The sequence below is a fragment of the Trachemys scripta genome, chromosome 9 (assembly GCF_013100865.1).
Source record: "Trachemys scripta elegans isolate TJP31775 chromosome 9, CAS_Tse_1.0, whole genome shotgun sequence".
NCBI classification, from domain to species: domain Eukaryota; kingdom Metazoa; phylum Chordata; order Testudines; family Emydidae; genus Trachemys; species Trachemys scripta.
Genome location: NC_048306.1, coordinates 30,555,622 through 30,580,107, shown reverse-complemented (window position 1 = coordinate 30,580,107; position 24,486 = coordinate 30,555,622). Strand labels below are relative to the sequence as shown.

General features: G+C 39.6%; 1 protein-coding gene across 2 annotated transcripts in view; it reads right to left on the bottom strand.

Annotated features, from left to right (window-relative positions):
- Nucleotides 1-24,486, bottom strand: part of KLHL4 (kelch like family member 4) — an 87,616-nt gene that overhangs the window by 29,563 nt on the left and 33,567 nt on the right. The window lies entirely within an intron of this gene.

The window sequence follows — 24,486 nt, the reverse complement described above, 5'->3', positions numbered from 1 at the left end:
TTTTAGTGAGTTCTATGAGGTCAGGTAGAGGATTTTAGATTTGAGTGTAAAAGATTATGAGTCAGGGGTGGGTGGGGCTGTTTTTTTCCTTCAGATACTACTTCCTTCTCATTTACTAAGCTGATTCTATTAAATCATACAGCAAATATAATTTGGGTATTTCCAATTATTTTAAATTATTTTTACTCAGCAGATGTGTGCTTTAGGCAACTGTCATAAGTACGTCTACCAATTTATTAATATTAATGCAATACTGATAGTTAAAAAAACTTGATTTTAGAATTATTTCCTGTGGGCCTGATCCTGCAAAGACAACTAAGTCCAGCAATTTCTACAAAGAGCAGTTCCATGGGCATCAATTAGAAAACTATTCATGCTAGTAAAGGTTTACATGGGTAGACCCTATGAAGATAGAAGTGTCAGGGTCTAAAAGGTTCATCGCAAATCCCAGACTTCAATACAAAAAGAACAGATTACATTATACTCCTAAAAACACATCAAAAAGACACTGGTTTTTGACCATCAAACATTTTATTGATAAATCATATTAATTCATTGGCAAGCACATAAGTGTCAATAAATGTAATGTGAAAAGTCTCAATGAATTCATGATTGGATTGCTCTTCTTCTTGCTGAATACCATATTACCCTTTGCATGATTTTTTATTTTTTTAACAAGTAGGTACCTAATCTGCTGGTCATTCCTATTCAGACTTTAACAGTCTGATATGCATATTATTTTCCCCAGCTCTTTTAATCATCTCTCCAAAAGATGTGGGGTTTTTTTGTAAACTTTTAATGGATGTTTACGCTTTCCTAACTCTTCTTGAGTTAAGATGAATCATTTCTTTGACCATTTATCGTGTTGATGAAATCTAGTTTGCTATATTTTTTTCCTGCTACTTGGTACATTTAAACTGGCAAATTATCTTTACAGTTATATTTGGATTTACAGCGGGCCTGAAGCTGTCAAGAAGCAGCAGCAAACCTTAGTTCTTTTGGGTTCATGCATTGTGCTCAAGTGAAAGAAACAAGAAATTTTCATGATGTTAAGGTCTTTCAGCAACATGTTCTGGTTTTGTAGAATCAAAGCTTCCATTTTAAAGAAATTTCCCACTTTTACTGTTTTCAAAGGTAGTCTTCATAATATAACACTTTGGTCCTGTAGGGTTGCTGCCATTGTGTGTGTGCATTAGATCAGGTCTGCAGTAAAAGAGATCTCCTAGTATAAATGTACATTATGCAGGCAAGAGTTCCGTTGCTGATATAACATCTACCAGTTCTCTGAGTGAAACTAGCTAAACTGACGAAAGCATTTTAATGTTAGTATAACTGCATCTACACTAGTGATTTTGCCTCTATAGATGTGTTGTTCAAAAATTACACCCCTCACTGACATTACTATGCCAGCAAAGTTTTCTAGTGTAGATCTGGACACTTTGTGTTTGTGTTTGTATTTTGGCACTATCTCCACATTGTGTAAAACCTATTTACTTAGGGCAAGTCTACACTTAAAATGCTGCAGCAGCTGCTCCACTGTAGTGCTTTAATGAAGTTGCTCTAAACCAATGGGAGAGAGGTCTGGTGGGCCTAGTTAATCCACGTTCCCGAGAGGCAGTTGCTAAGTCAGTGAGAGAAGCCCTCCCACTGACATACTGTCTACATCGGGGGGGGGGGGGGAGAGGTTAGGTCAGTATGTCGGTCACTCACTCACGGGTATGGATTTTCCACATCCCTAAGCAACCGTAGTTATACCGACATAGGTCTGTAGTGTAAACCAATCATTTGAGAAAGTGTAACTTCAAAGTCTACCTGAGACATTAATTTTGCACCTAATTCAACTTCTATTGAAGTGAATGGCAGGTATTCCATTGACTTAAAAGAGAGCAGGCCCATCAACAAGATTCTGCTGAAGTGAGGCAGCATTTTCACATGCCCTTTAGCTCTTTTCCTCCCCTGAAACAAAATGAGCTCTTTTCTTATTCTTTAAAGTGAGGTTTCCTTTTCACATTAAATAGTTTGGAATGAAATTTAGACTTTCCCTGCCCATTCATCCTTGGAATTTCTTCATTTTATTTCTCATTCTTTCCTTCTTTATAACAAATGCAATTATTCAGTTTGTCTTGTGCAATGGAACTGGATACTGTGGGTCTGATTCTGCTTGTTAACCATACAGAATGTGCAATCCATTATTACATAGAAGAAATAATAAACTGAGGTAATAAGAAGTTCCAGAAGCTTTTGCGTAGTTCTTGTTGCTAAGAAACGTCTTCTGTTATGCATGTGTCCATAATGTCTGTATCCTTCAGTCTAGCCATCTAGAGTGCAGACCAATTTTTGTGACCCCCAAAGATGAAAACAGAATAATTTTATCATACTCATACTACTTAGATTGGATATATTTTTGTAGATGTTTGGGGATTATGGGAGTATTGGTTGTTTCCTGGTTAAGGAATTGAATATATTCCTTATTTATTCCAGTCAAGGTTTTTCTGCAGTTTTTTTTTCATTTTTTTTACACAAAGGCAAACTGTAGGTGCAGTAAGTAATTCAAAAAGTATTTGATATCGAACCTCTGTGTCACAAACAATCTTGTAATTTGGGTGCTTCGTGCCAGATCGAGAAAGCTGATGATAGACGTTTACTTGCATATGATAAATTTATCTAGTATGCAATGAAGCAAGTGTAAATTTCACTCGATACATAAAGTGAAACTGAATAAAAATTAAGTTGGTTTCCCATGAAGTAGTAACAAGTAAAATTCTAGCAAGATGATAAGACAACTAATGACCCACAATCTGACCAAGTAGGGGCCTCTACTTGATGCCAATCAAATAATATAATCACAAAAATATAGGGCTGGAAGGAACCTCGAGAGGTCATCTAGTCCAGCCTTCTGTGCTGAGGCAGTACCTGCTATACCTAGACCATTCCTGATAAGTGTTTGTGTAACTTGTTCCTGAAAACTTCCAATGACTGGGACTCCACAACCTCCATTGGAACCTATTTCAGTAGTTGACTGTCCTTAAAGTTAGAACGTTTACCCCCAGAATATTTAGCCTAAATCATTCTTGCTACATGTTAAGCTGATTACTTCTTGACCTATACTCATAGGACATGGAGAAAAATTGGTGACTGTCCTCTTTATAACAGCTCTTAACATATTTGAAGACTGTTATTAGGTTACTCCTCAGTCTTCTTTTTTCAAAATTAAACATGCCCAGTTTTTTTGTTAACCTTTCCTCATAGGTTGTGTTTTCTAAACCTTTTTTCATTTTTGTTGCTCTCCTCTGGACTCTCTCCAATTTGTCCACATCTTTCCTGAAGTGTGGCACCCAGAATTGGACACAGTACTCCAGCTGAGGCCTCACCAGTGCCAGGTATAGCAGGACAATTACCTCCCTTGTCTTACATACAACACCCTTGCTAATTCACCTCAGAATATTACCCTTATTTGCAACTGCAACACATTGTTGATTCATAATCTGTTTGTGATACTCTATAACACCCAGATCTTTCCACCAGTCATTCCCCATTTTGTACTTGTGCATTTGATTTTGTTATACCTAAGTATAGCACTTGTCTTTATTAAATACATTTAAATCTTCTTGATTACAGACCAATCCTCCAATTTCTCAAGGCCACTTTGTATTCTAATCCTGTCCTTCAAAGTGCTTGCAACCCTTCCAGCTTGGTGTCATCTGCAAATTTTATTAAGTATATTCTCCACTGTGTTATCCAAATCATTAATGAAAATATTGAATAGTACCAGACCCAGGATAGAGGTCTGAGAGACCCTACACAATCTGTTTGACAGCAAACCATTGATAAACTGTACTAAAAGAGTAGTTAATTTTCATATATTTTACTTCCACCTTATAGTAATGTCTAGGATATATACCCTACATGGTGCTCTCTACACCCAAGCAGTGCATCCCATGTCTACAGTGTAGTGTCCCACTCCCTCCCTATTGCCAGAGTTTCTCCCTATCTCTGTGAAAGACTTCAGCACCTCCAGTATAAGTAAGGCCTGGGCTCTTCTTCTCTCATCTGGCAGAAATAATCAAAAATTTGTTCTGCTTGGCTATGATTAGGGGGAAATATTTCTGACTTGATTTGCCATTATAGGTACACGTGTTCCAAGTGAAAAGCACCAAAGTATTATGTGCCCAAAGGAGGGGTTAGCAAGGAGGCACCCTCAAATGTTGAGTTTTCACCCTCAAAAGCGTTAGCCTCTGCGCACAGGCGTGACACTAGTTTAGAAATAAAATTGAAAATAAATATTTCCCCTTTTTCTCCCAGATGTGCAGAAGTCATGATAAAAATGCATAGAAGTGCTATATTTGGTCATTTTTATCATTTTTTAAAATGTATTAATTATAGTTTCCCTGTCCTTCCAAGATCTGTACAGACTTGGACACAGTACAATAAAATCACACATCAGAGAGGGACAGAGCCAGATTAATCTTTTGTGGGCCCAGCGCCCAACATATTTGTGGGCCCCCCGTGGGCAATGGAGCATGGTGCAGGGGGGTCAGTCCCTGGAGTGAGCAGCTGGCCAGGGGCCTATAGCATAGGGTCCAGTGTGAGGGCACTATTTACAAACCGGCAGTAGCCAGATGCAGAGTGGCATGCCCAGCCCTGTGCTGCCAGCATGCCCCTTCCCCTTGGGGGTGAACCCATGCCATGCCACAGAGCCCCCATCACCCAACACTGGAACAGTCCTCCGATACCCTATGGCCAGAGCTCCCCCGGACCCACTATGCCCAGCACCCCTCCCCCCCAGACCCTGTCACAAATACACAACGCCCTGAACAACACCACCCCTGCCCAGCGCCCCCACCCACAGCTCCACCACAACTGCACAGCACCCCAAACAGAACCACCACTCCCTAGTACCCCAGCATACACAGATCCCCCCTCACCGCCCAGCACCCCCACCCCAGGCCCTCCAGACACATTCTCCCCCATGCCTTGCCTCCCGGCAGCATTCACTGATCCTGCTGGGAGGCAACTGTCTGCTGGGCTGAGCCGCCAGTGCAGGTCCTGAGGCAGGGAATCGCTCTGGCCCCTCAGAAGTAGTGCGATCAGCCAGGCCAGGGCCTGCCCCAGCCAGCCTCCCTCAGGACCCACTTGCCTGGAGGGGACCAGTCAAGCCCCCCATACTGTTCCCCCCAACTGGCTGAGACTGACCAGGATTCTGCACCAGTCCCAGACGGCTCAGCTCCAGGGAGACAGGTGGGGCCCCTCAGGTGGTGGGATGCAGAGACTGCCCGGAGACGGAGATTCACTGGGGTCCGGCCAGGGAGCAGAGAGAAGCCGGTGGGTGGGGCCGGGGTGAAGAGGAGCCCTCGGCAGGCAGGGCAAGAGGAGCAAGTGGTGGGCAGGGTGTGGGGAGCCAGCAGGCTGGTGGGGTCTTAGGGCACAGTGCAAGCAGAGCAGGCTGGGGCCCCTTCTGAGCATGGGCCCGGCTCCATGGCACCACTGGGGGAATCTGAAACGGACAATAGGGTTCTCACTGACGAGCAGAGAAGAAATCCAATGGAGAGGCTGCAGACATCGTTGGCTGGCTGTTACACAAATTAAGTCTACATTGAAGTGGCTCCAGTCTTATTCCCTCTTCTCTCCCCCCCCCCCACCCCCAATACTGAACCATACTTCTGTATGCCATTACACTTTTACGTTATTCTGACCACTATTACTAAAGAACACTTCTGCTATTACTAAATAGCACTTCTGCTATTACTCAAGAACACTTCTGCTTTAACTAGAAGTAGTGATTCAAATGCCTTAATTGGTATTTAAGTTGTGTGATAAGTTCTTTTTTTAAACCCTTGTGTCTTTAATGTTTTAGCACCTGAGAATGCACATACAGTGATATTTCTCCACCGAATAAATTTCTGCTAAAGCATTCCATTAACTTTTATGCTGACAGAATAGTAATACTGCTGAAGGAATTTAGAAGTGTTTTCCATTTAGCCACTTGTTTTATACTTTTACCTAAACAATAATCTGGCTATTCTGTCAAATAGCTATGTGAGCACAAAGATTTGTAAAGCATTACCATGTTATCTTTCCTGCCATCTCTGAAGTTACAGTGAGCTCTCAGGAATTCATAATGTGTATTGTTTCTGGCTAAAGGAAAAATTAGCAAGTAGTGTTATATGTATGTACATATTATATAATATAAATGCAATCAGTAGGCCTAGTACATTTTAGATTAGGATGATATGGATCACAAATATCGTGGGTCTGTAGTCTAATTAGTTTAGTTAGAAAATGCATCCTAGCTTTAGAAGTAGCACACCATAAATAAGTTGGAAAGTTTTGTAAATATTTTGAAGTGGCATAATTCTGGAGGATGAAAATCTTCATTTACAGAAACCCATTGTGTTGTGTTGATGATCTTGAAATGCACACATAAAAGTGCAAAATATAAATAAGGGGAAGGTTACTGGGGTTTGAGAGGGTAGTTGCTGTTAGGTGTGTTCTCTTAGGAAAATGCAGAGGAGCTTTTTTATTCTTTCTTTATCCTTTTTAAAGTTGGTATGGAAAATACTCCTTTCTTTTTGGTGTCTCATGCGCTCAAGCCAGCTCTACACTACAAAGTTTTGTCGGGATAGTGATATTGGTCAGAGTGTGTGAAAAAGCTACACTCTTTGCCGATATAGCTATACTGGCAAAACACCCGTAAGAGTGCTGCTGTCAACATAGTTAATATGGGTCAGGGAGGTGATGTTATGATGCTGATAGAAAAACTCCTTCCGTTACGCTGCTCTACAGCCAAAATGCTTCTGAAATAAATATAGTCAAACTTTACTAATTCTGAGTCACTGAGAACGAAAATGAGGCTTAAAATTGGTGATTGGCTCTAGTTTTCAAGATATGCTATTGGGTCAGTATATAAGACCCTTGACTTGGGAATGGCAGAGGATAAGTGAGTTATAAAGGGAAGGGATCTCAATTTAAACCAGAAATGACTAAAATACATCTTTGACTGGATCTATGAATAAATCTATGACTGGGTTTGGACAGTACTTGCTTTTTAGGCAAAACAATGAATGATGCAATCTGAAGCTGGTATTGCGTCATACATGATATGAATTGCATCATGTTATTCCTAGAAGTCATGGATGATGCAATCATAACGAAGCTTACATCACTCTGCTGAACATATCAGCTCTAGAAATCATACAGTGTCATGCTCTCTTATTTGTCAGTGTTTGATTTTGCAAAGGGACACATTTCTGTTTAGCCAAAGTGAGCAGAGATGCCTCATACTTGTGTGAACAGTGCAGATAACTTCTGCTATGTTTGTGGTGAAGTGACTTTTGCATCACAAAAGCGCAGTATAACCACTATGGTTAAGAAAGTCTATTACCTTTATTTTGGCTGCAAAATTGTAGATCACTGCAAGAGGTGGGCCCCACACATATGCTGCAACACTTGTGCAAAAAATCTTCACCAGTGGTTGAACAGGAAAAGGAAATCTATGCCTTTTGCAGTGCCAATGATTTGGAGAGAGACAACAGATCATACCAGCAATTGTTACTTCTGCATGGTGCCTCCAGTTGGGAAAGGCACAAGGTGAACTGAATGACCTTGTCAGGGATTTGGAACTACCCAAGAGTAAGGCAGAGCTGTTGGGCTCCAGAATACAGCAGTGGAATCTCCTGGCAGGTGATGTTAGGGTTTCTATGTTCCGTGACCGTCAAAAGGATCTTGTCCCATTCTTCTTCATGGAAGGTGATCTTGTAGCCTGCAACAACATCGATGGTGTGATGGCAGCCCTCAACATCGTTCACGATCCAGATGAGTGGAGACTGTTCATTGATTCATGGAAGACGAGTCTTAAAGCTGTTTTACTGCATAATGGCAATGTTTTGCCATCAATTCCAGTTGGTCATGCAGTCCATATGAAGGAAACCTATGACAACATGAAACAACTTTTGAGGTGCATAAACTATGACCAAAATCAGTGGCAGCTTTGTGGCCATTTGAAGATTGTTGCTCTCTTGCTTGGTCTGCAGACTGGATACACAAAGTACTGCTGTTTTCTCTGCGAATGGGATAGTTGTGCAAGAGATTCCCACTACATCAAGAAAGATTGGCCACTCCGACAGTCATTGGAGCCTGGGAGGAAAAGTGTTCAGCATCCACCACTTGTTAAATCAAGGAAGATTTTGTTACCACCCTTACACATCAAGCTGGGTCTGATGAAGAACTTTGGCCATTGACAAAACACAAGCAGCTTTCAAGTACCTCCATGGAAAATTTCCAAAGTTAAGAGAAGCTAAGATAAAGAAAGGTGTCTTTGTTGGTCCTCAGATTCGTGAACTTCTTCGAGATGATGCATTTGACCATGCACTGTGTGGCAAGGAAAAGACGGCATGGAAAGCTTTCCAGTTAGTGGCAATAAATTTTCTCGGAAACAACAAGGCAGACAACTACAGGTTGATGGTGGAAAACCTCCTCAAGGAATACAAAAGCCTTGGTTGCAACATGTCACTAAAGATACATTTTTTGCACTCTCATCTAGATTTTTTTCCACCGAACTGCGGAGCAGTGAGCAACAAGCACGGCGAGCGATTTCACCAGGACATTGCAACAATGGAGAAATGCTATCAGGGCAAACGGAGCCCATCAATGCTTGCAGACTATTGCTGGATAGTGATAAGAGATGCTCCATTTAATGAATACAAGAGACAAGCCAAGAAGCGCCAAGTAGACACTGAATAGGACTAAACTGTGTACATAATAGTTTTTTGCCTTTTGTTTCATAATACATTTTATTTATATAACCCTTTTGCTGATTTTTAAAGTGTTACATAAACAGGACAGGTGAAATATTATCATGTAAAGCAACCATAAACACATGAAAAGACCTAGGTTTACAATTTATGATTAAAACTCTACTATCTACACAATAGACATAGACATAAAATGTAAAAACTTAAATATCTTAGAAACAGTAGCCAACCAATTGTTTTAATTGTCATATTTGAATTCAGCACATCAAAATACATAATAAATAGCACATTTTATCTCTGAAGCAAACGACTTCTCAAAAATTGTAGACCAGTGTTGTCATAAGCTGCATCTGCACTATGGGCACCGCTGGTATAGTTAGTGCTATAGCTATACCAGCAAAGCATTTGTAGTGTAGACATGCCCTCATTGTATGCCATTCTATATACAATTCTGGATTTATGTCATTTCATGATTTGTTGGGATTTTCTTTGACAAAATCAGAGTAAATTTTGGCAAATAATCTATTTTTACAGACATTATAGTTACATTAGATGACAGTGATTGAAGACAAGTGAAACTTCTAGGTATGGTTATAACTATTTTAATTAACACATAAAGACAGAAATGGTGAAAGGTAGACAGGAGGAAAACAACATCAAAATTATTTGAATTTGCCCCACCCCTGATTATCTGGTATAGTTTCGTAATCATATAGTAGAAAGCTAAACTGTTGCATAATTTCACATATGGTTGATTTTGGAAATGGATGCTATAAAATGTTTTTGTTTCATGCAGTAATCCATGACTGCCTAGCAGCTTGTGCGACAATTTGCTTTTGTAAATTGGTATGCCGCCTACTTCATGTGCCTCTCCCTCATTTTGCATTCTCATTCACCTGTGTAGTTAGAATACAATAAAAATTGTCTACTTATGTTTCCAAGAAAATCTTTAGCAAACATATTCTTGTGCATAAATGTCCACTTATCATTTTACTTGGTGGTTTTTTGAGTGTATATACATGTAGGTGTTTCCAGCAGACAGTGTAGACTGCAGAGCTACGTAAGTGCTTTAAAAACCCACATTGAAAAATCCAGTTTCTGAAGAGTTTAGTGGCTAAACTGCCTAATCTCTGCAAGACTAGAGTTTCTCTGGATCTGCACTTAAACCACACCTTGGAAAAAACACCCTGTGATTGAGGAAAAAACTCAGAGAAAATAGAGAAATGTTTCCAAAGAAAGATTTCACGTCACTGTGAATTGCATCCAATTTTCCACTTAATTAGGCCCCATCCCACAAAAAGCTCCTCTACAAAAATTATATTTTCACACAGTAGAAGCTGTACATTTTTGACACTCCATAATATGTGCAAAAAATGACCACTCTGCAACTTGGTTGGGGTTTTTTTCTTAGTTGTTTTTTTGTTTGTTTGTTTTCTTTTGGTGTTTTGTTTTGTTCATTACAAATAATTTGGACCTCTTGGAATCTTGCTTAGACCATTAAGACCAACAATTTCAAAAGCGGCCAATGATTGTCTCTACTTTGTGGTGCAGAGTGGCCTGTGGATAAAAGTGCAACCATTACGCCTTGTGCTGTGATCCCTTTCAGTTCCCTCAAACTACTGTAATAAGATTCAGGTAATCAACAGTGAGATGCAAGACTGCCAAGTAACTGTCTCAAACATGCCTATAGCAAAACAATATTATAATTAGAGCTAGTCAAAAAAAATTCAGAATGCTGAGGAATAATGTAGGCAAATGCAAACAAAACATTTTTTCACAACTCTTTTCACATTTTAGACCAGCAGTACTAATGCTAAATTGTATTCTTACTAAGTGTTAGAGAATTCAATGAGTTCCAGTCTTGTGTCCTCTAACATTCTACTCATTACATAACAATCACACTGATGTTTTTTTCTCTGACTTTTCAGAATAAGGTATAAATTATATACTGCTTTTGTGATTTGTTAAACCCGCTCCAAAATGAGTCACTCTCCTCCTAAGGTAACAAATCACAATGGAGGAGGGGAAAATGAGGGAGTTACACAAGTATCCTGCTTCAGTAATCAAAATACAGATAATTCAAAATGGAGGAGTGATTCGCAGAATGTTTCAGGAAAATACAAAGTGTTGAATGTGAGCTATTCAGGCAGGGACCATGTCATCTTTGTGTTTGTACAGCACCCAGTAGGCTATGGGCCGGACTCTGCCACCTTTATTCAACCTCGATATTACGCTATCCTCGGGAGCCAAAAAATCTTACCGCGTTATAGGTGAAACTGAGTTATATTGAACTTGCTTTGATCCACTGGAGTGCGCAGCCCCCCTCAGCCTCCCCCGCCCCCCGGAGCACTGCTTTACCGTGTTATATTGGGTCGTGTTATATCGAGGTAGCAGTGTATTTTATTCCTTGAGGAATCCCATTGAAATGAGTAAGATACAACACACCATGAAGAAGGGTGGGAAAATCTGGCTATATGGGTGCCTCTGGAAACAAAAAATAATAATAGCTATGCTGATGGCCCAATGTAATGTGCAGATTCAGAAAAATAGAATTCTCCTACTCAGTTCAATTAATGAATGATTACCTTATCAAATGTGCTGTCACAGACTTGCCCCCATAGTCCCACTGATATATTCTGATACACTGAGATAAAATATTTAATATCTCTATCTCTTTTCTCATAAAATGTTTGTAATAAACAAAAGGAGAAATAAAACAGTCCAGCAGAATACGCGAGAGTGACATTCAATGTCATGCTTAACAGAGATTAAGAAATGACTCACCGAAAAATATTCTGTCCTTTCCCATTCCTTTGTCCTTTAAACCAACCTATAGTACTAATCAGCGACATATTCAGCTTTCATCTGTCTTTTCTATTCTGTTCCTAATTATGCTTTAGACTTGCTTGTCAATCATCTTTTCAGTACAGCACATTAAACAAATGTTGTTGCACTTTTGGATTTATTATTCAGCAGTGATGTGGCATACACATGTTGTATTGCTAATGGCACATAGAACTGGGTGCCCCCTCTTCCATTGCTTGTGCCTCAAGCTTCACATTCAACTTCACCTCCAAATTCTAACTTTAAACATCATTATAGCATACACTCATCATTTATTGTCTTCTATGTATTTGGATTTGCTTCCGTGAAGGGCTTCTAGAAGAAATTGCTCTTACAAAATGTAAATGACATTATCACCAAAGAAAATCATTAGAAGAATGATTAATTAGAAAACTAGTGTGTAATATTGTCTCCAAAAGCATGCTGTGCATTTAGTTAACAAACAGCTGAGGAAATAATTGCTTTATGGGGGGGAAAACATCTATAAGTTAGAAACCATCATTTTGTTGTCAAATACATTTTTAATACAATGATCTCTTTACATTAATGATACGGATTTTCACTGATTGGCAATCAGCTCAGTGTCACTTGCATGTGTATAATATTCTAGGAAATTAAAGGAGGTAGTCTGTGTGTATTAGTATTGTAGATGGTTTATTACCATCAGTATCAGCTGTTCTCCTTTCTAGCCTTGGAGGAATACCTCACCCTGTTTTTTTCCCCCACTTCTCCCAATATAGAAAAAGTACCATTTCGTAGTAGATGGCTATATAATTTGTAATTTAATGTTATCTTTATTTACAATGGTAATCTGTTTAAATAAAAACCAATTCAACTAGGTAAACATTTCTGTTAGCAAATAAACAGCTAATATGTGTTGTTTAATGCAGTGAGCAAGTTAAATTGCTTTACCAGTGCATCTAGAAATGTGCTAAGCAAACTGGAGTATGTGGCGCATTGAAATATGACCTGTAAAACAGGTTAGATTAGATACAGATTAGATCTAATCTTAAATATTCCTTTTTACAACTAACATTGCTTATAAAAATTTAGGTAGCAGTGGATTTAGATTGATGCTTGATGTGTCTTTCTACTGCAGATGATTTCAGTTTCTCTACATTTGTGTATCTAATTATCTCCCTGCAATGCTAACCACTGGAAACAGTGACACAGGAATGGTAACAAAACCCTGACCAAGGTCAGATGACTGGGTTCAGGAAATAAAGGTCAATGCTCTAGCCACCATCTTGTGTTTCAAATTTATTGTAATTCCCATTATAATTCTAGTTGAACTCTATGAGTTCAGTTTGGCAACTCCATCATGAACAGAGCCGTACAGATTTAATTTAGCTCTTGCAGTGCTGTAATTATTTTAAGTTATGTCTAGGATAGTTTTATTCAGAAAACCATACCGGAGAAGCAGATTTTATGAATTAATAATTATATCATTTCATTAATTATTTGTATTACCATAACTCCTAGGAGCCCTAATTATGGAGCAAGTGTAAGGGGCTGCATGGAAGAAAGCACAAAGGTGCTTGTTTAAAAATTTTAAAAAGTGGACGGTGGAGGTTGGCATCATGGAATGATTGGGGGCAGAAGTCGATGTTTGGATAATGAATGAGAGATGATAGTTAAGATGGGGATAGTCCATGAAGGGCCTTAAAAGTGAAGACAAGCAGCTTATGTTTGATGTGATAGAGAAAGGGAAGACAGCTGAGGGATACAAAGGGTAGAGTGACATGGTCAAAGTGATGGCCTAGGAGAGTAATCTTAGTAGCAGCATTCTGAGTGGATATTAGTGGGGCAAGATTACATTTGTCAAGAGAAGAGAAAAGGAGGTTCCAGTAATTGGGCTGATGAGCATCTGGATGTGATTTTTAGCTATGTGTATGTATAGAATCATAGAACATAGGACTGGAAGGGACCTCGAGAAGTCATCTAGTCCAGTCCCCTGCACTCATGGCAGTACTAAGTATTATCTAGACCATCCCTGACAAGTGTTTGTCTAACCTGCTCTTAAAAATCTCCAGTGATGGAGATTCCACAGCCTCCCTAGGCAATTTATTCCAATGCTTAACCACCCTGACAGTTAGGAAGTTTTTCCTAATGTCCAACCTAAACCTCCCTTGCTGCAAATTAAGCCCATAGCTTTTGTCCTAACCTCAGACGATAAGAAGAACAATTTTTCTCCCTCCTCCTTGTAACAACCTTTTATGCATTTGGAAACTGTTACCGTGTCCTCTCTCAGTCTTCTTTTTTCCAGATTAAACAAACCCATTTTTTTTCAATTTTCCCTCATAGGTCACGTTTTCTAGACTTTTAATCGTTTTTGTTGCTCTTCTCTGGACTTTCTCCAGTTTGTCTACATCTTTCTTGAAATGTGGACACAATACTCCAGTTGAGGCCTAAAGAATGCAGAGTACAGCGGAAGAATTACTTCTCATGTCTTGCTTACAACGCTCCTGCTAATACATCCCAGAATGATGTTCGCTTTTTTTGAAACAGTGTTATACTGTTGACCCATATTTAGCTTGTGTCCACTATGACCCCCAGATCCCTTTCCGCAGTACTCCTTCCTAGGCAGGTTTCAGAGTAGCAGCTGTGTTAGTCTGTATCCGCAAAAAGAACAGGAGTACTTGTGGCACCTTAGAGACTAACAAATTTATTTGAGCATAAGCTTTCATGGGCATCCGAAGAAGTGGGCTATAGCCCACGAAAGCTTATGCTCAAATAAATTTGTTAGTCTTTAAGGTGCCACAAGTACTCCTGTTCCTTCCTAGGCAGTCATTTCCCATTTTGTATGTGTGCAACTGATTGTTCCTTCCTAATTGGAGTACTTTGCATTTGTCCTTATTGAATTTCATCCTATTTACTTCAGACCATTTCTCCAGTTTGTCCAGATCATTTTGAATTATAATCCTATTCTCCAAAGCATTTGCACCCTCTCCCAGCTTGGTATCATCTGCAAATTTTATAAGTGTACAAAACGCCATATCATAAAGATGCTGTGCAGAAAGAATCTGCAAGATTTGGACATAACCTGGGTGTGAGGACATAGAGAGGTATCTGAGTCTAAGATAACATGCAGGTTATGGGCTTAAGTGACAGGCAGGGTAGTGATTGTGTCTGCAGTGATCAAGAATTGATGGAGAGTTTAGGGGGAAGGTTTAAATTTAGAATAGCAATTGATTAGAACTTGTTGAGCTTGAGCAGATGGCTATATATTCATGAGGAGGTGTCAGAGAGACAGTCTGAGATTTTAATTTGGACAGAAAGAGACAGGTCAGGAATAGAGAAGCAGATCTGAGTCATCAGCATAACGATATGGTTGAATTTGTGTTTGTGAATGAGATTACGTTAATAGATAAAGTATAGAAGAAGAAGATATTAGGACCAAGGAGAGAGCCCTGTGGAACCTCCACAGAAAGCTACGGGGGGTGGGGGGAGGAATGAAAAGCATCCGCCACAGAAAATTATGAATGAGCAACTGGAGGTAAGAGGACAACTAGGAGAAGACAGAGTCATAGAAGCCAAGGGAAGAAAAGATTTCAAAAAGAGGAGCATGGATGAGCGTCAAAGACAGCTAACAGGTCAAGAAGGATGACGATGGAAAACCAGTTCTGAGATTGTGCTAGGAAGAGGTTTTTAGAGACTTTTTGGTGAGAGTGGTTTTATCTAAATGCAATGGGGAGAAGCTGGATTAGAGTGGGTCTAGTATGGAATTGGAGGAGAGCTCCAGACAGCAATTGTAGACCGCTTATTCATTGAGCTTTAGATGTATGGGAGAAAGGAGATGGGGCAGTACTTGGAGAAGCAAGTGGTGAGTTTTAAGATGGGAGAGAATAAAGCTTGTTTATATCATGAGGGGAAGAGCCAGAGGAGAGTGAGAGGTTAAGGAGAAAAGTAAGGGAATTGATGAGCAGATGAGCAGATATGGTAGGATCATTGGGGCAAGTGGAGGAGTTAGAGGAGGAGAGCAGATACGAAAATTCTGTCTCTCTGACAGTGAAAGGAGGAGGGAGAGTGTTATAGAGGGGAAAGCAAAATCTGAGGCAAGAGGAAATTTGACAAAATGCTACATGACCTTCTATTGGAAGAAATCAAGAAGATTCTATGCATGCAGAAAAGTGGTGGTAGGAAAGTGTGAGTGTTTGAGGAGTGAATCAAAGGTGGTGAAAAGGCAGCAGGGATTGTAGAGTGGAATTCAGTTAAATTGAAGAAATAGAGTTGTTCAGTTAGGAAGGCAGAACCAAAGGAGGAAAAAATGAATTTGTAGTGGAGAAAGTCATTCTGTCATGGAATTTCTGGCAGTTATGTACTGCAGAGTGAAAGCAGAAGTGGATGTTGGGAGGTGAGCCACGGCTAGGAGTTGACGGAGATGACCTTGCAATGGGGGAGAGGGGCAAAGGAGTTAAAATTGGAGGAGAGTGAAGCATGGAGAGAAACAGCCATATCAATAGAAGAAAGGAAAGAGAGGCCAGGAAGTGGCCAGGAAGGAGAGGGATGAATGTTGAATTAGTAACCAAACTAGAAAAATTAAATTTGAGTTGGATATTTGTCTATATTTGAGGTGATTTTTCTTCTCTTATGTATTCTTATTGACAGAATACAAGTTTTCGTTGTTTGATTTTAATGTTTTGTTTATTTTTTTCCGTTTCATTGGCAAACAGAATAATAAGGTTGATAATATGTTAGAAAACCCATTTACAAGAAATTAAGATGGTCTCTTTGCATTAGTATTGTGGTGACGTGCCTTTTATATAACTAGCAGGCATATCTGTGCTCAGATCTTTTGTACATTATATCAAATGCCTATTATACACAGAGGAACTGGGGAACAAATGCTATAAATACATTGTTAGCAGAGGGTAGGGAAATTATATTGTGGGAAATCTTTGCAGTTTGCCATCTCATCTTGTCTGCACCTGTCAGCTATACACACCAGCTGACCACTTCCCTTTTCTAATAGAGAAGAAAAAGAATATGACTATTAGAAGTGGTGGTCTCTGCCCAATATAATAAGAGAAGCATGGATTAAATGTAATATGTTTAACCTGGAAAATATTTTGGGTATGTTATTGATTGCCTGTTGTGATCAGCTCCAATCTATTATGAGGTGGAGTTTACTGTGCTAATTCTGCTTGCATCAGTGCCCTTACACATCTGTTTAAACCAAGCCCTTGTTTATATTTATGAAGAAGCAGCTTGAGAAAAATCAATGTGGGGGCCTAAGTGCAGCAAATCTTTAACAGAATAAAGTGGTTCCCCATGTACACTACACTGAATACAACAAAGATCCAAGGACAAAAAAAATTCTTGTTTAATTACCCCAAAAAAACCCACCTTTAAAACTTTACTTGTACCATAAAATCCATAAACATGCAGTCCTCAAGCATTCAATATTCTTTTCTATTTGTTTTCTAATTAAATCACCAGTAATGGATTGATTGTCTGAACAAGCCCATTGGATGTAGGAAATACAGAATAAATATTTTAATTGGAAATTCATTTAACAGAAATTCTCCATGCAATATACAGGAATTGCAGAGCTGATTTATCTACACTGATTACCTGTTGGCCTAATTATACTGGATTCTGTAATTGTTCAGCCAACTACCTAATAATAATTATTTACTATTTGTGAACATAAGAGCATACATTTAAAATTTGATTATAGTACACTGGACTCAGGAATGTGACTTATCAATAGATATAATATATAATGAAATGGATCCAGACACCTTAAAATCTCTGTGAGAAGACTACTGAGAATAATAATAATAAAAACCTAAAATAAAAAAAATAATTAAAAACTCCTGCAGATTGCAGGCCACAGAACCTTGCCCACCTACTCCTGTATTAGACCCATAACCTCTGGCTGAGTTACTGAAGTCCTCAAATCATGATTTCAATTTACAGAGAATCCGTATTTACTCTAGTTTAAGCCTGCAAGTGACTCAGGCCCCACACTGCAGAGGAAGGCAAAAACCCCTTGGGCTTAGGTCCCAGTCCTGCAAAGTCTTTACAGGATTAGGCATAGGTATTGACTTACTCAGATACTGGAGCGTACTCGACTCCCGCTCTGCCTCAGGCCTTGCCCTCACTCCACCCCTTTCGCCAAGACCCCAACTCCGCCCTGCCCCTTCAGGCCACGCCCTATTCCACTCCCACCTCTTCTTGCCCTCACTCCTCCCCCACCCCAACCAGCGCCTCCTGCATGCCGCTGAACAGTGGATCCGCAGCAAGTGAGAGGCACTGGGAGGTAGGGGGAAGAGCTGATCTGCGGGGCTGCTGGTAGGCAGGAGGAGCTGGGGGGGATTGGGGCCTAAGTGCGTAATGTGTAATAGGAACTATAATACTCTTATGGAAAATGACATTGGTATTTGAAAGTTTCCCAAAACCTTAAGTACAGATGCTAAAACTAAAGAATTACAACAGAGGTTATGGATTGGAGATGATACGACAGATATGTATATTTTTGTGCAAAAAACGCTGGGCCAAATACTTCTGTTGCATTTGTACAAGCCCAACAAACTTAGTGTGGATGCACATATGCCACACAGCAAATGGGTTCACAGAGGTTTGGCATGTATGTTTAATTCTGTCTTTGTATTTAATTGGGACCATTCCTTTTAAGTTTAAAAAGCACTGCATGTTTCTTACCTTTTAAAAAATGTACCCTTCTGGAACTTGAGGATTCTAATGCTCTTTGATTCTAAAAGTAGGAATGCATATCCTTGTTCCTCTAGAAAGTCTGATGTGCTGCAGACTGCTAAGTCATTCTGGGGGAGATTAGTGAGAGGAGGATCAAAAATACAACAATCTTCTCTTTGGCAGGAGTAGTCATGAGTTATAGCAAGATGTGTCAATATTTTTTTTATTTCTCTATGAGATTGTTGTCTTAATTCCTTAACCATGCATATGGTGATTGGTGAAGGTGCAGAGAGGAAATTAAAGCTTACAGGTTGCTTATTGTTGACGTGGTATTCTGTCTTCTTTTTAAGCTATGGAATGTGCTGCTTCTGTAGTGCCATCTACAAACTCACTTGTAGTCCAGTTTTTAGGTATAGGTAAACAGTGTTGATTGGTGATCCTCAAAAGTTCTAGAGGTTCTGTTAAAAAAAGTGCTTTCAAATGTTGCTGGTTATCCCCAGTCAGAACAATAAGATGTCATGGCATGAAGCAGAATGTGCTCTACGGGGGGTGATATAAGTAGGGAAAAGTGATTCTGAAGTGAGAGGTAGAAGTTTAGAAACACCCAAGAAATAGGCTGGCCTCCCTGCTACCTAGCTACTTTTGTCTGCCTTTTTTGATCTTCTAAAACCCAATACAGTAACTCCTTGCTTAACATTGTAGTTATGTTCCTGAAAAATGCTACTTTAAGTGAAACGACGTTAAGCAAATCCAATTTCCACATAAGAATTAATGTAAATAGGGGGGTTTAGGTTCCAGGGAAATTTTTTTTCCGGACAAAAGACTATATTGTGTGTGTGTGTGTGTGTGTGTGTGTGTGTGTGTGTGTGTGTATATAATGTACACACATATACACAGTATAAGTTTTAAACAAACAATTTAATACTGTACACAGCAATGATGATTGTGAAGCTTGGTTGAGGTGGTGAAGTCAGAGGGTGGAAGAGGGTAGGATATTTCCCAGGGAATGCCTTGCTGCTAAATGATGAGCTAGCACTCAGCTGAGCCCTCAAGGGTTAACACATTGTTGTTAATGTAGCCCACACTCTACAAGGCAGCACAAATGGAGGGAGGGGAGACAGCATGGCAGAGAGAGACAGAGACATACATCTTGTATGTGAGAGAAAGACACACATTGCCCCTTTAAGTACTGTGACCCACTCTAAGTACACTCCCCTTTTAAGTAGATCCACAAGTTGAGACAGTAGCTGCTGCCAGCAAACTCCCTCCCTCCTGAGCCCTGTCGCAACACACACACCCCCCCCCGCTCTATGGAGATGGGGTAAGCGGGGGGGGCAGAGGTACACCCTGACATTAGCACCCTTCTTCCCCTCCCTCCCCCCACATGGCAACAGCAAGCAGGAGGCTCCCAAGGCAGAAGGCAGGAATAGCACATGGCAGTGGGGGGGAGGGACAGCTGAACTGCTGGGCAATTGATAGCCTGCTGGGCGGCTGCTGCACAGGGAACTTAGGGGAGTGGGGGACTGATAGGGGGGCTGCTGATCCACCCTGGTTCCAAGCCCCCACCAGCTAGCTCTTTCCGCAAGCAGTGGGCAAAGCAGGTGGCTGCCAAACAATGTTATAAGGGAGCATTGTGCAACTTTAAAAGAGCATGTTCTCTAATTGATCAGCAATGTAACAATGAAACAACCTTAACTGGGATGACTTTAAGTGAGGACTTACTGTATATACAGAAATAATAACCAAAAATTCACCAAAATGCACACACAGGTAAGTAAGGGTCTCGGACTCTCACCTTACATGAAAATATGTCCCTTGAAAGTTTTATTTTTAGAAACTGATAACTGAATAAACATTTGATTTCATTGTCAAGCTCTATCTTTCACCACCAGAGGCTCTGAAACTCCTTTTGAATGTTCAGGGTTGGATCCTGGGGTGCCCCAGGATGGGATCAGCCAACCTCAAGATCATGGCCTGGAATCTTCCTTGAATAAAACATGGGACCCTGGGAAGCCCTCTACTGTACCTAGGCTAGTACAAACCTCTGGTGTGAACTATTCTCTTATGGGGAAAAAAACTGCTCAGAAGAGGTCTCTCATAAGTTGAGACCCCTCTAATCACCCTCCCACCCTCCAGAAAAGTACTAATCGAAGAGAAGAAAAGCCCATTGATTCCCTTTGTCTTCTGAAGATTCTTGTCTAGGAGATTTCTGTTTCCCTCAAGCCACATCAATCTGCGGAGTGCATCAGGGCAGATACTCCTCAGCACTTTTCCCCCTACTCCCCTTCAGAGTGTGCAGCATGAGGGAAAATCATCCCCACCAGCTTCCCATGGTCACCCTCACAGAGTGCAGCATAGCAAATCAATGCAGAAAACACCAGGCCATAGTGTTGTATTGATTCCTGTAGGTATGCATGTGCTCTTCTCAACAAAGGGAATTCTTCCTCCATGGGAAAGGAAGGCCAGCATTCCAGATCAGATAAAGACTCAAAAAGTAAACAAAAACAAAAAAAACCCTCCTGTCCCACCTCCCACCTCAAAAAAACAAAAGAGAATAGATTCTTTCAGGCAACAATGCACTGAATATTGTAAATGATGTTTAGGAGGTCTTCAGCTGTCCTAGAGAAACTATGGTCTGTATTCCTTGTCATGTACCCTGGGAGGTTTAATAGTGGGTTAGGGATTGTGATGTTGCACCCCATAATGCTTTATAGAAATATGCTTATGCATGTAAATGTGAAATAACTGTAATATGTTTTATGCTAGATATGCCATGTAACATATCTTTGCAAAGGTTATGTTCTACTGAATGTATTCATCATATTCATATGCATGTATCATTTTTATATCTGAAGTTATGAGTGTTGGCTCGATGCTTGTATTTAAAGTGTTTGCTGTAGGAAGCACCTAAGTCAGATTTGGTAAGCATAGTGTGAAGGGGTTATTCATGTAATTGGGAGTACTTAACTAACAATGGACCTTGATAGACACCAGTCCACATCTGAGTTTTCCTGGGAACATTCGGGCAAACATGTGGGCAATGGCGTCGGCCTCTAAAGACTGAGTCATGCATGGACATGTGACTTTCTCATGTGACTCCAAAACTCTATCTTGTAGCTGTGATTCTACTCGGGGGGAGAGAGGTTTCCACCTCCAAGACAGAGACTATATAAGCCCCTGGATACCCCTCCATTTTGTCTTGAGGTGGCACAAAAGATACCCTCTCCACCCCAAGGAGATGCTTGAAAGAAACAGGAACAAAGGACAGTAACTACAGGGGTGTGAGTGATAGCTGGCCCCAGACTAGGAGGAAGTCTAGTCTGCAAAAGAAGCTTATTGAAACATCTCTAAGGGTGAGATTTACCTGCATTTAGTTTCTTACTGTATTAGGCTTAGACTTGCGTGTTTTATTGTATTTTGCTTGGTAACTTACTTTGTTCTGTCTGTTTTTACTTGGAACCACGTAAATCCTACTTTTTATATTTAATAAAATCACTTTTTACTTATCAGTTAACCCAGAGAAACTATTAATTCCTGGGGGAGCAAACCGCTGTGCATATCTCTCTATCAGTGTTATAGAGGGCGAACAATTTGAGTTTATCCTGTATAAGCTTTATACAAAGTAAAATGGATTTCTTTGGGATTTGGATCCCATTGGGAATTGGGTATCTGTGTGTTGGAGACAGGAGCACTTCTTAAGCTGTTTTCAGTTAAGCCTGCAGCTTTTGGGGGACGTGGTTCAAACCTGGGTCTGTATTTGTAGCAGGCTAATGAGTCTGGCACAACCAGGCAAGGTACTGAAGTCCCAAGCTGCCAGGGAAAATGGGCTCAGAGGTAGTCCCAGCACATCAGGTGGCAGTTCACAAGGGGATTTCTGTGACTCAACCCATCACAGGGATCTCCTGCCACACCTGAGATTGGGAAAGTATTGGTTTGTCTTCCCCAGCAGCTGCTGTGGATCACTGTGTCCTAATTTTTGGGCTGTCATTTCCAGTTGGCACTGTGGGTCACCAGGCCTTCATGTTCAGGTTATTGCTCCTACCTCCTGTTTCAGTTTGCTTGCCTCATGACCACCTTGATGATGAATCCCTATCTACAATTACATTTAGAGACCTGTCAGGCAGTTTTAATCTGTTTCAGGTGTGGTATGTTTATTTTGTATGGTTGTGGGGATTTTGACCAAAATGCCATGTGGTGCTATGTCAAGTGCCTTACAGAAGTCTAAATATATTACATCAACATTTTATCGGTCAAACTTATAATCTCATAAAAAAAAATCAAGTTAGTTTGACAGGATCTGTTTTCCATAAACCTACATTTTTCAGAGGTAGGACTACCCTTCACTGCCACTGATTGACAAGGTCGGTCATCTTCCATGGCTGCAGAAAGCAGAGACCCAGTGTCTGTGAACCTTATTACTCCAAGAAAGGAAACTTAAGGTAAGGCACAGATAAATTTTACTATTAATTGGTAGTGAAACATTGTGGAAATGTATTGATTTTGATTAAATTTCATACTAAGAAATGGAACTGAATATTAAGATCAAAATGTTACATTTCAACCATATTCAAATGAAACATTTTGATTTTCTATTTCTAAATAACTTTGTTTTAAAATTTTATATAGCATAATAAAAACATTTTAAAAATCAAAATTAGACCAAAATGTTTCAATTTAATTGAAACATAACATTTTAATTGATCCAAAATAATTTTTCCCCAGAACTTTGTTTAATGGTAAATTTCAGTTGTTTTGGTTTTGTTCCATTTTGGAATGGAAATTTTTTTAAAGTTGTGGAATTTCCCATTAAACATAAAATCTAGTTCCTGCCAAGCTCTAGTCACAAGATCATTTTTGTTTTATGAATGAAACACCTATAGAAGCTGGTAATTTGTTTGCATTTTGTCATGCTAAGCTGTGCTGATAGATTTTTATTTTGTCATGTTTGTCCCAGCTCCTTTTCCTGCTCCTTATACTGAATAATTTTTCCATTTAGCAAATATTAGTTTGTGTCCTTCCTCCCAAACTAATTATTTTATGTTAATTAACTAAAGTAAACATTGCAGGCGATAGAATTGTATTAGAAACATAGTAATTTTCTTAGGCCCTAATCCTGCAAGCTTCCACATGTAAGCACAAGAGGCTGGTGTCATCTAGCTTATTATAGCATCAGGGCCCTAAATTTCTATTATGATAAGAATGATAGATGTCTATTTCCTGGAAGAAATACAATAACTGTAGTACATTCAGTAGTTGTTACTTTTGATCATAATTATATGTGTGATTCTCTTGCTTTGTTGAGTGATTGCTGAAATGCAACACATCTAGAGCAAACTTTAAACTGGTAATTTCACAGTGCTGTAGTACATGGTACGTGCTCTAGCTGCCTGCTTATAGTAATGTTTTTGACTCACTATTGACATAATCTTGTCACTTCTCAGTGTTGGAAATGGTTAAAATAAGTTATCTCCTGTATTACACGTAGAAATGTACTCATTGGCATTTATACAGAAATGTTCAAAGTGTGGCATTCACAATGTATATATTAAAAAAAAGTACTGCAGTTGTATTTCCTCTCCCCCCTCCCCCAAGCACAATGATGTATAAAGAAATGCCACTATAATTTGCACCAGACACAATTTGGGAAAATCTACTGGCAAACAAAGAAGCTGGAAACACTGGCAGGATACAAAAACATTTAGAGCTGCCATAAACTGATAAACAGTCCAAACAATAAACTTACTATTCATTCTATGAACTAGTCAGGAAAATACAAAAAGATATAACTTTACCTGAAACATTCTCAGGAAGTTGTCCCCAAATTCTTATACTGATATTAGGTTAATTGTATGGTTAATTGTAAAATTTAATGTTCAGGACGATTGCAACGTAGATTATTAATGATTGTGGGTATTCCCATTGTTCAGGTTTTTTTAATTAAATATGGTAGATTATCTGAAGCACTTTATCTAAGCCAGCATGTTGTGATTTTTTTTTTTTTTTTTGTATTGACATCCTGTGCCTGCCTTACAGTTTTATACCAACAGTTTGCTTTCTAGGGTATATTATATAACTGGAGGCTTTAATGTAAAATTGTCACTAGTATCTTATTGAGCAAAATGAAAATAACATGGTTCAGTTCTCCTTTGGCTATGACCGCTACAAATCTCTAATAATAATAAAGTATCAGTGAAATAAACTATTTGTTGAAGTGTCAACATGCACAGTAGTGATT